The sequence below is a fragment of the Taudactylus pleione genome, unplaced genomic scaffold, assembly GCF_031769625.1.
Source record: "Taudactylus pleione unplaced genomic scaffold, aTauple2 ptg000138l, whole genome shotgun sequence".
Taxonomy (NCBI): Eukaryota; Metazoa; Chordata; class Amphibia; order Anura; family Myobatrachidae; genus Taudactylus; species Taudactylus pleione.
In genome coordinates, this window is record NW_028284540.1 from 11,054,617 (window position 1) to 11,067,870 (window position 13,254).

The window sequence follows — 13,254 nt, forward strand, 5'->3', positions numbered from 1 at the left end:
GAGTCACTCCTAGATGGGTCACGTGTTTGTGCTGTCCACTTGTGTCGCTTAGCATAGTCATCCAGCTACCTCGGTGCAACCTTTTGTCCTACAAACAATATTGTGAGGTGTTCAGAATAGACTGAAAATGAGTGGAAATTACTGTTATTGAGGTTAATAATAGCATAGAAACAGAAAAACCCACAAATTCTGTGATTTTAGTTGTTTTTATGCTTTTTTCCAGATCCAAATCACAAAACCCAGAAGCATAAGCATGGAAGGGTGGTTTTGGCAAAACCAATCCAGATCCAAAACATGAAGAAAGATCCAGATTAAAAACCAAAACACGAAAAGTGGCCGGTGCACACCCCTACTGTTAATACATGCAGGCAGTGACTGCACCTCTTTTCCTGTGATAAAAATGGGAAGCAGGTCCAGGTATTTACCGCATGATAGCCGCCCCCGTCATACATCTCCTCCAGTGTATGGGACATGGGCAATAGAGGGCAATACAGTAACTATTACTCTCTAATAGTTCTGCAGTTACCTGTACCCTGCATGTAGTATGAATGTAGTACAGAATGCTATGCACCCGTCATTATCGGCGCTCCTAACTTCAAGATAGGGCACCGATGTGCAGGCAGATGTATGAATAATCAGTGGCACTGACCATTTTGACAGCTGCAGCTATCGATTTCGACAGTTGCAGCTGTCATTGCTATATACATAGCACTGTCTCTAGCTGTCAGATCTGACAGCCAGGGATTGTGCATTCAAAAACAATAATTTTTTTTTTTCAATTACACCTCGGGTGCCGCTTGGAGAAACTTGACTGGCGCATCCGCAGTATGCATGCAAGCGCTGGCAGTGACCCTATTGAAAGAGGGTGAGCGCAATTTGCTGAACAGGTGAATTAACACTCTTCCTCTTCAGAACCATAGAATTAAAGCTGGGCACACACTACATGATGTGTACCCAACATGACATCACTGGCGACAGGACCCTGCATGTGGCAAGTGCATACACACTTGCCGATGCTGGGTCTGGAACTAGCGATCCCTGGGAATTCGCATATCTTGGGTACAAACTAGACGATGTACCTGAAATGTAGCTCCGATCCGCAGGATCAGAGCGACATAACGTTGAATGTTTACCCAGTTTTATACATGCTGCCGATGCAGGAACCTGCTTTGCTACGCTAAATGAGCGAAGCAGGTCCTGACAAATAACGCCCGGAGCCTGCAACTTCATATATCTCCCCCATGGATACATAGCAGAAGGTTTTGGAAAATGTGACAGTTACTGCTACATATGATATCTAGAGAAAATAAATATTAAATATGATAGTTTATACATATAATTCAATAAGATGTTAAATAACAATACCTAAGCGATTATCATACAGCTGCAGGAACATTTTGTTGTCTCAATTAAAAAAGCAAACCAGTTGCCCAATTGAAAAATGGCTGCTTCATGAGCCTATGCCTCGCACAAGATGGCGTCGGTCGTCTCGGTAATCGCCGGGCTCTATGGTGTGGGACAGTGGGAGGCAGCGCCTGCGCAGTGACGGTTTCTTTCAGGAGCCTGGGCGGGGAGTCGAGTCGGACGTAGACGAACTGGGACAGAGTGGAGCGATGCGGCGGGGGCAGGAGCAGCGGGACAGCCGGCTGCCGCAGCAATAAGAGTGGCCACCCCGTCACCTCCATGTCAGGTAAAGCTAGGAAAGAGCAGGCTGTGGGGCATTAGTGGGCCTAAGCCTGAGCCGGGCCTCTGAAACCGCGCGTCAGCACTCGGATCCCCGCCAGGACCACTGCACCGGCCTGGTAGTTCCGTGCTGCTTCCCTACCTCTAGGCCTCCCCTTGCAGCGTGTGTGTGTTCGTTAGTTCACACACACTGCCCAGGTCATGCTAAGCTACCTGATGACCAAACATTGAGCTGGTCACTGGGGTATATTAATAGATCTTTAGGTATAACATGCTTACTTTCTGCAGTTTATATGGACACCTCTCTGCTATTTCTATGTATAGTATTATTCTACTTCTTGGTATAGTAGCTGTGTCAGCAGCCCTATGTATAGTTACAATGCTGACAGCCGAGCAGTGATACTAGCAAAACTGCATTTGGTATACATCCCAGCAGAAGGTACATACTCTGGATTACATCTGCACTTAAGCTTGGTATAATATTTGTCTCTATATACTGTACATCGTATACTGACCGTGTTCCCTGTCACCTCGCTGTTTATCTGTTGGCCATATCCATGTGCATAGACACAGATAGAGGTTGCTCCTCTTTGCAGTATGCCTCTGCAGTGCTGCCCCAACACCTAAACAGTGTAATATAAAGTCACTATTATGTTATGAAAATTGTGCATAAAAGAATAGTTAGCTTGTAATTGACATTTGTTATAAAGCAGGTCTTGGTAGAATCATTGTAGCTGTCTAGTAAATAAATATTTGATTCATGAATATATGTTGGGCAAACCCACCTGTCAAATGTTTGCCAAATAATGACTGTGTACATGTGTGTGTATAGAATTTAGGAAAATGCAGGGCATGCGTATACCACATTAATGTTCAAAGCTCCAATGTCTTGATCAAAGTGGTTTCTCTCATTAAGGATTACAGCTGCCTTCTATTGCTGGGTTTGGTTGCAGATTTGCAGAGAACAAGGTGTGATTGCTGAGTGTTACATAGACTTGCTCTTTATTGTCTTATTATGAGTATTGTATTTGCTTGTTTATCTTCGTATATTTGGTTATGGCTTACACTGAGAGTGGCACAGGATATGCTTAGCCGTCTGTGTAGGCCTCAGTAGCATGATAAAGGAAAATATGGAGTCTCCTTGAAGGTCTATCTTTTACAAACTAAAAGCAATTCTGCTGTTGTCTGCCAAGATTACTATTGATTAGCTGAGGTGATGTCATATTCTCTGAATAAAACTGCAATGTTTTGAAACAATTGAATGCAACACAATACTTCTATACCCAGATCTAAACCATTTTGTTACAATTTGATAGTGCTCCAAAAATTATCTCTTTTATGTAAATGAGCTTTCTTTTCTTCACACCTTTGGTCTAAGGGCCTGATACACTACTGTTCGCAACTGCGATTACGCACACGCAATCTGTTGATTGTTGCGTCCTGCGCATCCATTGCAGTGCACGAAAAGGCCACTGTGATCGCAGTGGCTACGCAGACCCATCGCAGAGTGGTAGACAGGAAGTGACGTTTGCGTGTGGCGACGGGGGGGGGGGTGGTGGGCGGCGAACACAGGCTTACCAGTGCGTTTGAACGCCGTTGCATGGGCATGCATAAATTATCCACTGTGATGCCTTACGCAGCTTGAGTACTCATAACGTGCAATGATGCTAGCAATTCCTGAGTAAGGTCAGAGCTAGTGCAAGTGTGCATGAGGCTGTGATGGTACTCAATGTTACCGATGGTTTCGCAGTCTTGCTAAGGATTATGGAGGTGTGTAAGGTGAACTGGGCGTCCTTATGTTGTGCTGCGATTGCATAGAGATCGCAATGGATTAGCATACTATTGCAGTGAGACTGCGTGTGTAATCGCTATTGCAATCCCTGTTTTGATTTTGGCTATTGCAATCGCAGTTGCGATCCGTAATGAATCAGGCCCTAAGTTGTTAAGGTGGGTACACACTGCAAAGATATATCTGCAAAGCGTACACAATGAAAGACCATCATCTGTCTCTGGCCGCGTGTCCCGCCCCCCTCCCCGCGGCTTCTGCTGCATGTGTACGGGTGGTCTGCAGACCGTCCGTACGCATTGCTCTATGGAAAGATATATCTGCCATCGGCTGTGCAGCACAGCCTACGCGATATGTCTGTGAATGTCGTCGTTCAGACATATCGCTGGTACACACTGCCCGGCGGGCACCAGATATATTGGTCGATCAATTGATCGGCCTATATATTTGTCAGTGTGTACCCAGCTTTACACTGAAAATTATCCAGGAATGTAGTATAATCTACTTTAAGGGCAGACTAGATGGGCCAAGTGGTTCTGATCTGCCGTCAAATTCTGTTTCTATGTTTTCTTTAACATCTAAATGATATCAGAAAACATCAACGTGTAGAAAGGTTAAAGGACCATGCAAACTAAAATGTAAGTTAGCTTATAAAGTATTATTATTCTTGTAATAGTTGATTTATTAATGGTCTCAGTGCTTTGTGGCACTGGACTGAAGGGAAACCACAAAAAAACGGACGTTCATTACATACTAAAAAGGCATTCCATGATGGTCTAAGAGTTTACATTTAATTTGGAAGAGGGCAGAGGCTATACAAGAGGGGAGCGAGTGTGGCTCAGTAGTGATTGGAACAGTTGTAAGGGTGCATTAGTGTGAGCAGTATATGTAGTAAAATAGGAGGAAGGGTGTACCAGTGTGATATAATTGTTAAAAGGGTAGGTGAGACGGTGTACCAGTGTGAGTAGCGTAGGTGAGAGGGTGTACAACTGTGTATTATCTTTGGGCATAGTGTAGGTGTGAGGGTGTACTAGTGTGAATAGAACAAATGGGAAGAATGGTAGGTGTGAGTGTACTATTATAGTGTGAGTATTATATATGGCAATAGGTTAAGATCTATTAAAGGAGACAATCTAATTAGCCGAGGCATTTGCCGCTAGGTTATAGCTCTTGGGTTAAAGTGCCCACAGCTATTCAGTTAATGTCCGAAACTAGCCCCAGGGGTGCATTCAATGCGGATTTCTGCTTGCTCCCTCCTGACGTGTGAATAGAAATCTGTGCTAACTAGTGCTTCCTGGACTAGTCGCAGGCTACCACGTGTTAGCTGCTGGAAACAATTGAATAACTCCGTTCACTTAATCCAGAAGCTAATACCCCATGGTAAATCCTGCGGCTAATTAAATCTCCCCCAAAGAGAATGCTTTCCAGGGAATGTTTAAAGTCTTTGGGAAAGTCTGATCAGGCATAGTTGGGAAATCCAAAAGTGGGTAGTGGCATGGCCTTCTAGATAGGAGTAGAGAGGTGGTTCTATGCCAGAGGGGAGGTAAAGATCAGAGGTAGATTTAAGGGTCGGATTCAATTAGTTTTCGCCACCGCCACCGAGATGCACAATTTTTGCCCAAAAGAAAAAGGGTGAGGACAGATGCAAAAAAACAGGCGAAAAGTTTTCTCCAGCTAAGATCAGGAGAAAAGAAAAAAGCAAAATCCATATTTTTGACTTAAAATATGGGGATTTCTTTCAGAACCCTTGGACACCCCACCTAATGATGATTTACCCAATTTTGTATTTGAAAGTTGCGTAATTTGGCCAAAAACTACTAGTCAAATTTTTGGAGAGAAAAGAATAAAACTTTGAAAATGGGTTTAACGTGTTGGGTCTGGCTTTTCGGGGGAGATATGGATGCGTCAAGTGTTTTAAACATTGCACGTGGGCGCAGCAGGCGCATTTTTAACTGTTTTTATTAATATTGCACTTTTACGACATGAAAATATACTTGCACCCATTTAGTGTTCACTCTAGCTCCGGCGGCAGGCAGGGCGCACCCGAAAAGGGGGCATGGTAATTGAAAAGTGCATGTCTATAAAATGCATCCCCTTTTCGTCGCTCTTGAGGGCGTGCCTGGCAATTACGGACACGCCGGGCAACCCCCAAGTGCTGCTGACAGGTAGAATAGATGCCGGGCGCATGTGGGTCACCGCACATTTCCCCACCCGCGGGACACCCGCGGTGAGGGCAGGGTGCTTTTTGCCCTCCAGAAGGAGGAAAGGGTTGCGTCGCCCCACTAAAACAGCATAGCGGGAACGCTACCCATTTTAACATACCACCAATTTACGTGGAACAGTAATTTCTTGCAAAAAAAAATTAAATTCTATCATTTTGTTAACGTTTTTCTGTATACGCAAATTACTGCCAACCGATGCAATTTAAGACCCCCCAAAATAATTTTATTACGGCCAGTCGTACACTTCTAAAATAATTTCCGATGTAAGTCAGCATTTTTTTGGGGTACAGATGCAAATTCCTAACTTTTTTCGCAGTTTATTTGTTTGCGGAAATCTGCCGTTTTTACCGGGTTTTTTTAGTTTGTTTTTTGGGCGAATCCGGCCCTAAGAGGACGAGAGGCAGAGTACTTGCAGATGAAGCGTTAATTGTATGAAGAGGTGTTGGTGGTGAGGGCATTACAGGTAAGGGAGAACAATTTAAATTAAATTCTGTAGGATATATGGAGCAATTGTAGAATTTTCAGAGTGAAATGGTGAGAGAACAAGCTCAATCTTACTGCAGTTTTTAGGTTGGACTGAAGTGGAGAAAGATGCTTGAGAGGAATACCATGTAGGAGGTTGTACTAATTGTGGTGGGAGATGATGAAAGGATGGATAAGAGTTATGTTTGCATTGTGTTTGAGAAAAGGGATTATTCCTGTAGTATCTTGAGGGCTATTTCATATATGCCGGTTTTCAGCGGCCTGCAAAAAACATGCCTTTTTTTTGCAGTGTAGTAAATTTAATAAAGTATGTAAACGGATGGTTCCTTTCAGACAGCCATGTTCCTCAAACCATTCCTGAACAATTTTTGCAGTCTGGCAGGGCGCATCATTCTGCTGAAAGAGGCCACTGCCATCAGGGAATACAGTTGCCATGAAGAGGTGTAATTGGTCTGCAACAATGTTTAGGTAGATGGTATGTATCAAAGTAACTTCCGCATGAATGCCAGCACCCAAGGTTTCCCAGCAGAACTCTGCCCATAATGTCACAATGCCTTCGCTGGCTTACCTTCTTCCTATAGTGCATCCTTGTGCCATCTCTTCCCCAGGTAAAGGATGCACACGCACCTGGCAGTCCACATGATGTATAAGAAACTGTGATTCATCAGACCAGGCCACCTTCTTCCATTGCTCCATGGTCCAGTTCTGAGACTTGTGCCCATTGTAGGAGCTCTCAGCAGTGGACGGGAAATATAACCGATCTGCGGCTACGCAGCCCCATACAATGCAAGCTGTGATGTACTGTGTTTTCTGACCCCTTTCTATCATAGCCAGCATTCATTTTTTTTTTAGCAATTTGTGCACAGTAGCTCTTGTAGTGTTCACTCCAGCACCGGCGGCAGGCAGGACGCCGGAGCTAGAGAATGCACTTACGGCGCGCGCGCACCCGAAAAAGGGGCGTGTCTATAAGACACGTCACCTTTTCATCACTCTTGGGGGTGTGCCTGGCACTTACGGACACGCCGGGCAGCCCCCAAGCGCTGATGACAGGGAGTATAGATGCCAGGTGCATGCGCCCAGCGTCTATTCACCGGCGGTGACTGGGTCACCGCACATTTCCCCACCACATTTCCCCCACTGCGACCCGCGGGTGAAGAAGGCGCCCGCAGGCTGTGAGGGCAGGGTGTTTTTTGCCCTCCAGGAGGAGGGCATGGCGCAGAGCCCCGCTAAAACAGCCTAGCGGGAACGCTACTCTTGTGTGGTATCGGTCAAGATGGATTAGCCTTTACTCCCCATGTGTATCAATGAGTCTTTGGTATCCTTGACCCTGTCTGTTTACTGGTTGTCCTACTAATTTTGGTAGGTATTAACCACTGCAGACCAGGAACACCCCACAAGACCTGCCTTTTTTTAGATGCTCTGACCCAGTCATTTAACCAGCACAATTTGGTCTTTGTCAAAGTCACTCAGATACTTACATTTTCCCATTTTTACAGCTTTCAACACACAAACTTTAAAGGTGCATACACACAACGATTTTTTGAACGATTATTGTTAACGATATCGTTTATTGTTCAATCGTTGAAAAAAGTCGGTCACTGTCTAAGTTAAAACGATGAACAATTATCGTTCAAGCGCGTTCAGGTTTGTAGTTCAGTCAGACTGACCAACTGAACGATTTTCATTAAGGGAATATGCAAAAATCGTTTGTAGTTAAAAAAAAATCGTTCATTGCACTTTAAAAAATCTGACAGATAATTTGACAGAAAATCGTTCATAAAATCGTTGGTAACAAAATCGTTGTGTGCGTATGCACCTTTAAGGCCCCCATACATCAGCAATCTGAAAACCACAATTGAACAGTTTGAAGATTTATTGTCCGATTTTAGGATTTCCCAATCGAGCAATCTGCGCCCATACATTCTAGATCTTTTTCAGTGATTTGCAGATCGATTTCAGCAAACACAGATCTGGCAATCTTGAAAGGCCCATCATTTTGCTAGAGACGGTCTGCAAATCTGCTGATCATGTCCATACACTAGCAATCTACAGCCCCAATCGATCTGTGAAATCCAACATGTTGAGCAATCTGATTAAACAATTCCAATCACTTTTTGATTGCAATCTGCGATCTGTGAAGCCCATACATTGCAGATTTATATACACAATCGATTGCAAATTGCACGATTGCTGCAATCCATCTCTGATGTATGGGGGCCTTAAGAACTGACTGTTAATTTGCTGCTTAATATATCTCACCCCTTGACAGGTGCCATTGTAACGAGATAATCAATGTTGTTCACTTCACCAGTCAGTGGTTTTAATGTTCTAGCTGATGGGTATAATTAATCAAAGGATGGTATGCTCCTAAATTTATACTATTCAAAGTAAACTTTATAAAGTTTATTTTCCTGCCACGAATATAGATGTAAGTTATGCAAAAAGTGTTTTCCACAGGTCATGTACACAGTGGCCGCCAGGTATCTGTTGCAGATGATTCGCCTGCACCATATTACTCTGACAAGTAGCGTATCCTCAGGCTACATATCAGGCAAACACTTAACTGTGAGACACAAAAATCCTTTGCTTAGTTAGCCATGGAAATGATCAAGCTATAATTATCAGTTGTCTTAAGCTGGCCACACACTAAACCAACTTACATCCAACCAGCCAACTAGTTGATTGGTTGGAATGAAAATCTGGTATGGTATGAAAGCAAATGACAATCAGCAATTTGCTCCCAAACGCCGGAAACTGGACAAAAACTGTTGTTTGAAGAAATTGTTTAGATCAAACATTTAACAAACTTGTCTGAACGACCATTTTCATCTGTTTTCTGGCATTTAGGAGCAAATTGCTCATCATCATTTACTACCATACCTTACCAGATTTTCATTCCAACCAGACAACTAGTTGGATGAAAGTTGGTCTAGTGTGTGTCCAGCTTTACATAACAATACTTCCTACCTGCTCCTTTCCAGGATAGACAATGCAGTTCAATTTCCCTTTTCATATAGTCCTGTCCTATATGGACACAAACTAGGATATACTGTACCGTATGTATGTATTCTGACAATATACTAGTGAGGTACTTGTGATTTATGTGTAAATAAGCAAAATTGCTTTTGATTTTAAAAGGTTGCACATTTTTGTTGCCCCCAGGAAGACAACTCCATGATAGTTGCATCACTTAATTTACCTTTTAATGAGCATATCTTCAGTGACACTTATGGCAGGATATGAGCCTCTAGTAGGGTCCATATGGTGCCATTTTGACTGTTTTTGTCCGTTATACCCATATGATCCAAAGTTAAGATTACTAAAATAGGTTGTGTTTTGGGATATGGGTTCAGTTAACAGTGTAATCAATAACAAGAAAAGTTTTATGTAGCTCAACAAAGAAATTAACAAAATGTAAGAGAAATATAATTCAGTTCCACTGGTAACCTAAATTATCTCCCTGCCCAAATTTGTAAAACATATTTGTACACGGTGGTGCGTTTTATTTACAACCTTAATTTCTACTTCAGGGTCCATAGGGTATCCACAGGATACCTTGGGGGTATAGGTGTGACGTCAGTCGCAGGGCACCAAAGAGTTAAGCTTTCAGCCTCCCAGGATGCACTAGGTCCCCCTCCTATACCCCGCCCCCGGGCCAAGGCACCTCAGTTTAGTTTGGTGCCCGGCCGGAGTCGGGTGCACCTGTTGGAGTGGGGGCTAGAAGAGCCCCTGAAGCTTATTCTTCATGCAGCTGTGGCTGCACAACTGGATGTACAGCATGGACAGTCAGTCCTGACGTCCATGCTGTCTTCCCTACACCCCGCCGGTACCAGAACGCCGGTACTGATCCGGGGATGCTGGTGGGCGTCTGGGGTCACAGCTAGCGGTGACCCCAGATGCTCCGGACCATGGCCGGATTCAAGGGGGACAGAGGTAAGCAGCGGGGTCCCGCGGTGGGTCCCCGCTGATCACATGGTCCTAAGTCCCCAGTCAGGGGGCTCCCTGGGGACTGGCTGCAGCGTGGAGCCAGGCGACCAACCTGCGCTTCCACTACCCCCTGGGACAGCGGACCGCAGCAGAGCGGTAGCGCTGCGGCGTCCCAGGGGTTAAATGCATGCCAGGGGAGCGCGCCTTCCCTGTCTCACAGCCGGCGCCTCCCCCGCTGCACACAGCCCTCTCTGCATGCTGCCGACTGGTCCTGTGGCAGCGCTCCTCCCCCAGGCCAGCCTCCTCTCTGCTCCTCGGCGGCCATCTTCTCCAGAACGCATGGTGAACGCTGCTGGAAGCGCTGGACGGAAGCATCGTGGTCTGGGTCCCCCCGCATACCTCTCCTCCGCTGTGGTCAGGTCTGTGTATGCAGCGCTGTGTCCTACCAGGCCCTGTGTCTGTGTAGTTGAGTGATCAGCGCTGTTAGTGCAGGAATTGTTATTTCTCTGCATTGTATGTGACTGTGCTAGCGCTGCTGCCTGTAATCTTTTCTTCATCTAAACTGTCAGCTTTATTACTGTCCCTGTTCTTTCTGCTAAAGCCCTTGCGGTGCGGTGCTGCAGGGTGGTCTCTCGCCTATTTAATACTTAATTGGTGAGAGAGGTCACATACGTGGTGCCATCATGTCTGAAAGTGATTTTCCCCTCCGGCTACAGTGTACCACGTGCAAAGTACCGTTAGCGGAGGGGGAGGGTAGCGCGGAGGGCCTTTGCCGGCAGTGTTTGTCCATGGCGCGGCCTATTACGGTTACAGCACCGGTACAGGAGCCGCCCTGGGCTTGTTTCGCTCAGGCGTTAACAGCTTTAGTGGGCCAGTTAGCTCCGCAGCCCGCGTTTACTCCGATGGGTTTGTCCCAGCAGTCTGTGGTGTCGTCACCCATGCAGGGGTTCCCACGACAATTGGTGGTACCCCACAGTCTCCCTATTTCCCCGCTCCCGGGTTCTCAGGAGCCAGCGTGGGTTAACTCCCTGACGAGTTCTGTACAGCACTTGTCGGATGTGTTGCAAGGGGAGTCTGTGATGCGGTCTCATAAAAGGCCGGTGGCGTCTCTGTCCGCTCCTTATGAGGATGACGAAGGGACGTCTGATGATGGGGAGATTCTAGATCCTTACGATCAGGAACCTCTCCATACTAAGGACGCTGATGCTAAGTCCAAAGTATATATTCCTGGGCTTATTCGGGCGGTCCGCACAGCCTTGGTGATTGAGGACGAAGTTCCCCCAGCGGCTAAATCTAAGTATGCCTTTTTCAAAGATGTGAAGGGCGATGCCACAGTCTTTCCTCTTTCGGGTCAGTTGGTGGACCATTTAGAGGAGGCGTGGAAACAACCTGGCAAAAGATACCAGCCGCAGAGACGCCTGGCGGTGGCTTATCCGTTCGCGGATAATTATTTTGCGAAGTGGGAATCCCCTCCACAGGTGGATTCTCACGTGACCCGTCTTGTCCGTAGTGCCACATTGCCGATGCCATCCATGTCCTCCCTTAAGGATGCTACGGACCGCAAGGTAGAAATCTGCCTGAAGTCCGCTTATTCCCTTGCAGGGGGGGCAGCACGGCCGGCTATGGCCATTTGCTGGGTTGCCAGAGCGATGGAGCGCTGGGCGGATTCATTAGAGGCTTCTTTTGAATCCGACTGTCCGGCCGATCAGGCGGAGTTGATTGGCAATCTCCGTGATTCGGCCACCTACATCAACGAGGCGGCTCTAGACATTAGTACTCTGGTGTCTAGAATTTCTTCAGCAGCGGTAGCTGCTCGTCGCACCTTGTGGCTGCGATCCTGGAAGGCGGACGCAGATTCCAAGAAAGGTCTGGAAGCGTTGCCGTTTACCGGAGAAGTTCTCTTCGGTCCGGATCTGGATAAGATTGTGGCCACGCTGGCGGCAGCCAAATCTGCCTGTCTCCCGTCGGCCGCTGCTCCTTCTGGTTCGGGACCATCGTCCTTTCGGTCATCTAGGGCCCAGGGCAGGCCCAAACCACAGTCGTTTCCTCGACAGGCTGGCCCTAAGAAATCGGTCAAGCCCCGGAAGCAGGCATGGAGTACCAGACGTCCGGCCCCCAAGCCAGATGACAAGCCTGCGGCCTGACGGTCCGGGCCTCCCTTTGGGGGATCCCAGGGTGGGAGGCCGCCTGCTACAGTTCGCCCAGTGTTGGTCGACCACTACGACAGACACTTGGGTTCTGGAGGTGGTTTCTCACGGATACGCCCTCTCCTTCCGGCACAGACCCCCGGCTCGCTTCTTCACCACGGGTCTCCCATCAGACCGGAACAAGGCTACGGAGCTGCGGAAGGTATTGCACACTATGCTCCAGGCTGGAGTTATAGTGGCGGTTCCATTCTCCCAGAGGGGCCAGGGTTTCTATTCAAATCTATTTTTGGTACAGAAACCCAATGGGTCATATCGTCCGATTCTCAACCTCAAAGCACTCAACAAGTCTTTGCGGGTCCCGAAGTTTCGGATGGAGACCCTACGGTCCATCATTCTGGCGCTGGAACCTGGGGACTACTTGGTGTCATTGGACATACAGGACGCTTACCTGCATGTCCCTATTCTTTGGCGCCATCAACAGTTCCTCAGGTTCGCAATCAGCAGCGACCACTTCCAGTTTCGGGCGTTACCTTTTGGCCTGGCAACAGCACCACGTGTTTTCACCAAGGTGATGGCGGTCATGGCGGCTTCTCTGCGGCTGCAGGGAGTCCGCATGTTGCCGTATTTGGACGACCTGTTATTGGTGGCAGGATCTCCAGAGCTCCTGTTACGCCACTTGGACCTGACCATTGCACTGCTGCAACGGCACGGCTGGCTAATCAACTGGCAGAAGTCCACTCTAATCCCGTCTCGGAGGATTCTGCATCTTGGAGCCTTATTGGACTCGGGACAGCAAAGGATCTTCGTGACGGAGGACAAGATCTCTGCTTTACAGTCAAGGGTGCGCAGTTGTCTGCACAGCCGCCGGGTGTCCTTACACTCGGCGATGAGGTTACTGGGCTCCATGGTGTCAGTGTTCGACATGGTGGAATACGCCCAGTTTCACTCCAGACCTCTGCAGCACCTGATCCTGTCCAAGTGGAACGGGCTGACTCAGTCTCTGAAG

At 47.0% G+C, this 13,254-nt stretch overlaps 1 protein-coding gene across 12 annotated transcripts in view; it reads left to right on the top strand.

The window, feature by feature from the left end:
* Positions 1-1,535: 1,535 nt before the first annotated feature.
* CLASP1 (cytoplasmic linker associated protein 1) overlaps positions 1,536-13,254 on the top strand; it is a 483,598-nt gene continuing 471,879 nt past the window's right edge. For all 12 annotated transcript variants that reach the window (XM_088473663.1, XM_088473650.1, XM_088473651.1 and 9 more), the window contains exon 1: positions 1,536-1,690. The gene's annotated coding sequence lies outside the window, so the exon portion shown is untranslated. The remainder of the gene's footprint in view (positions 1,691-13,254) is intronic.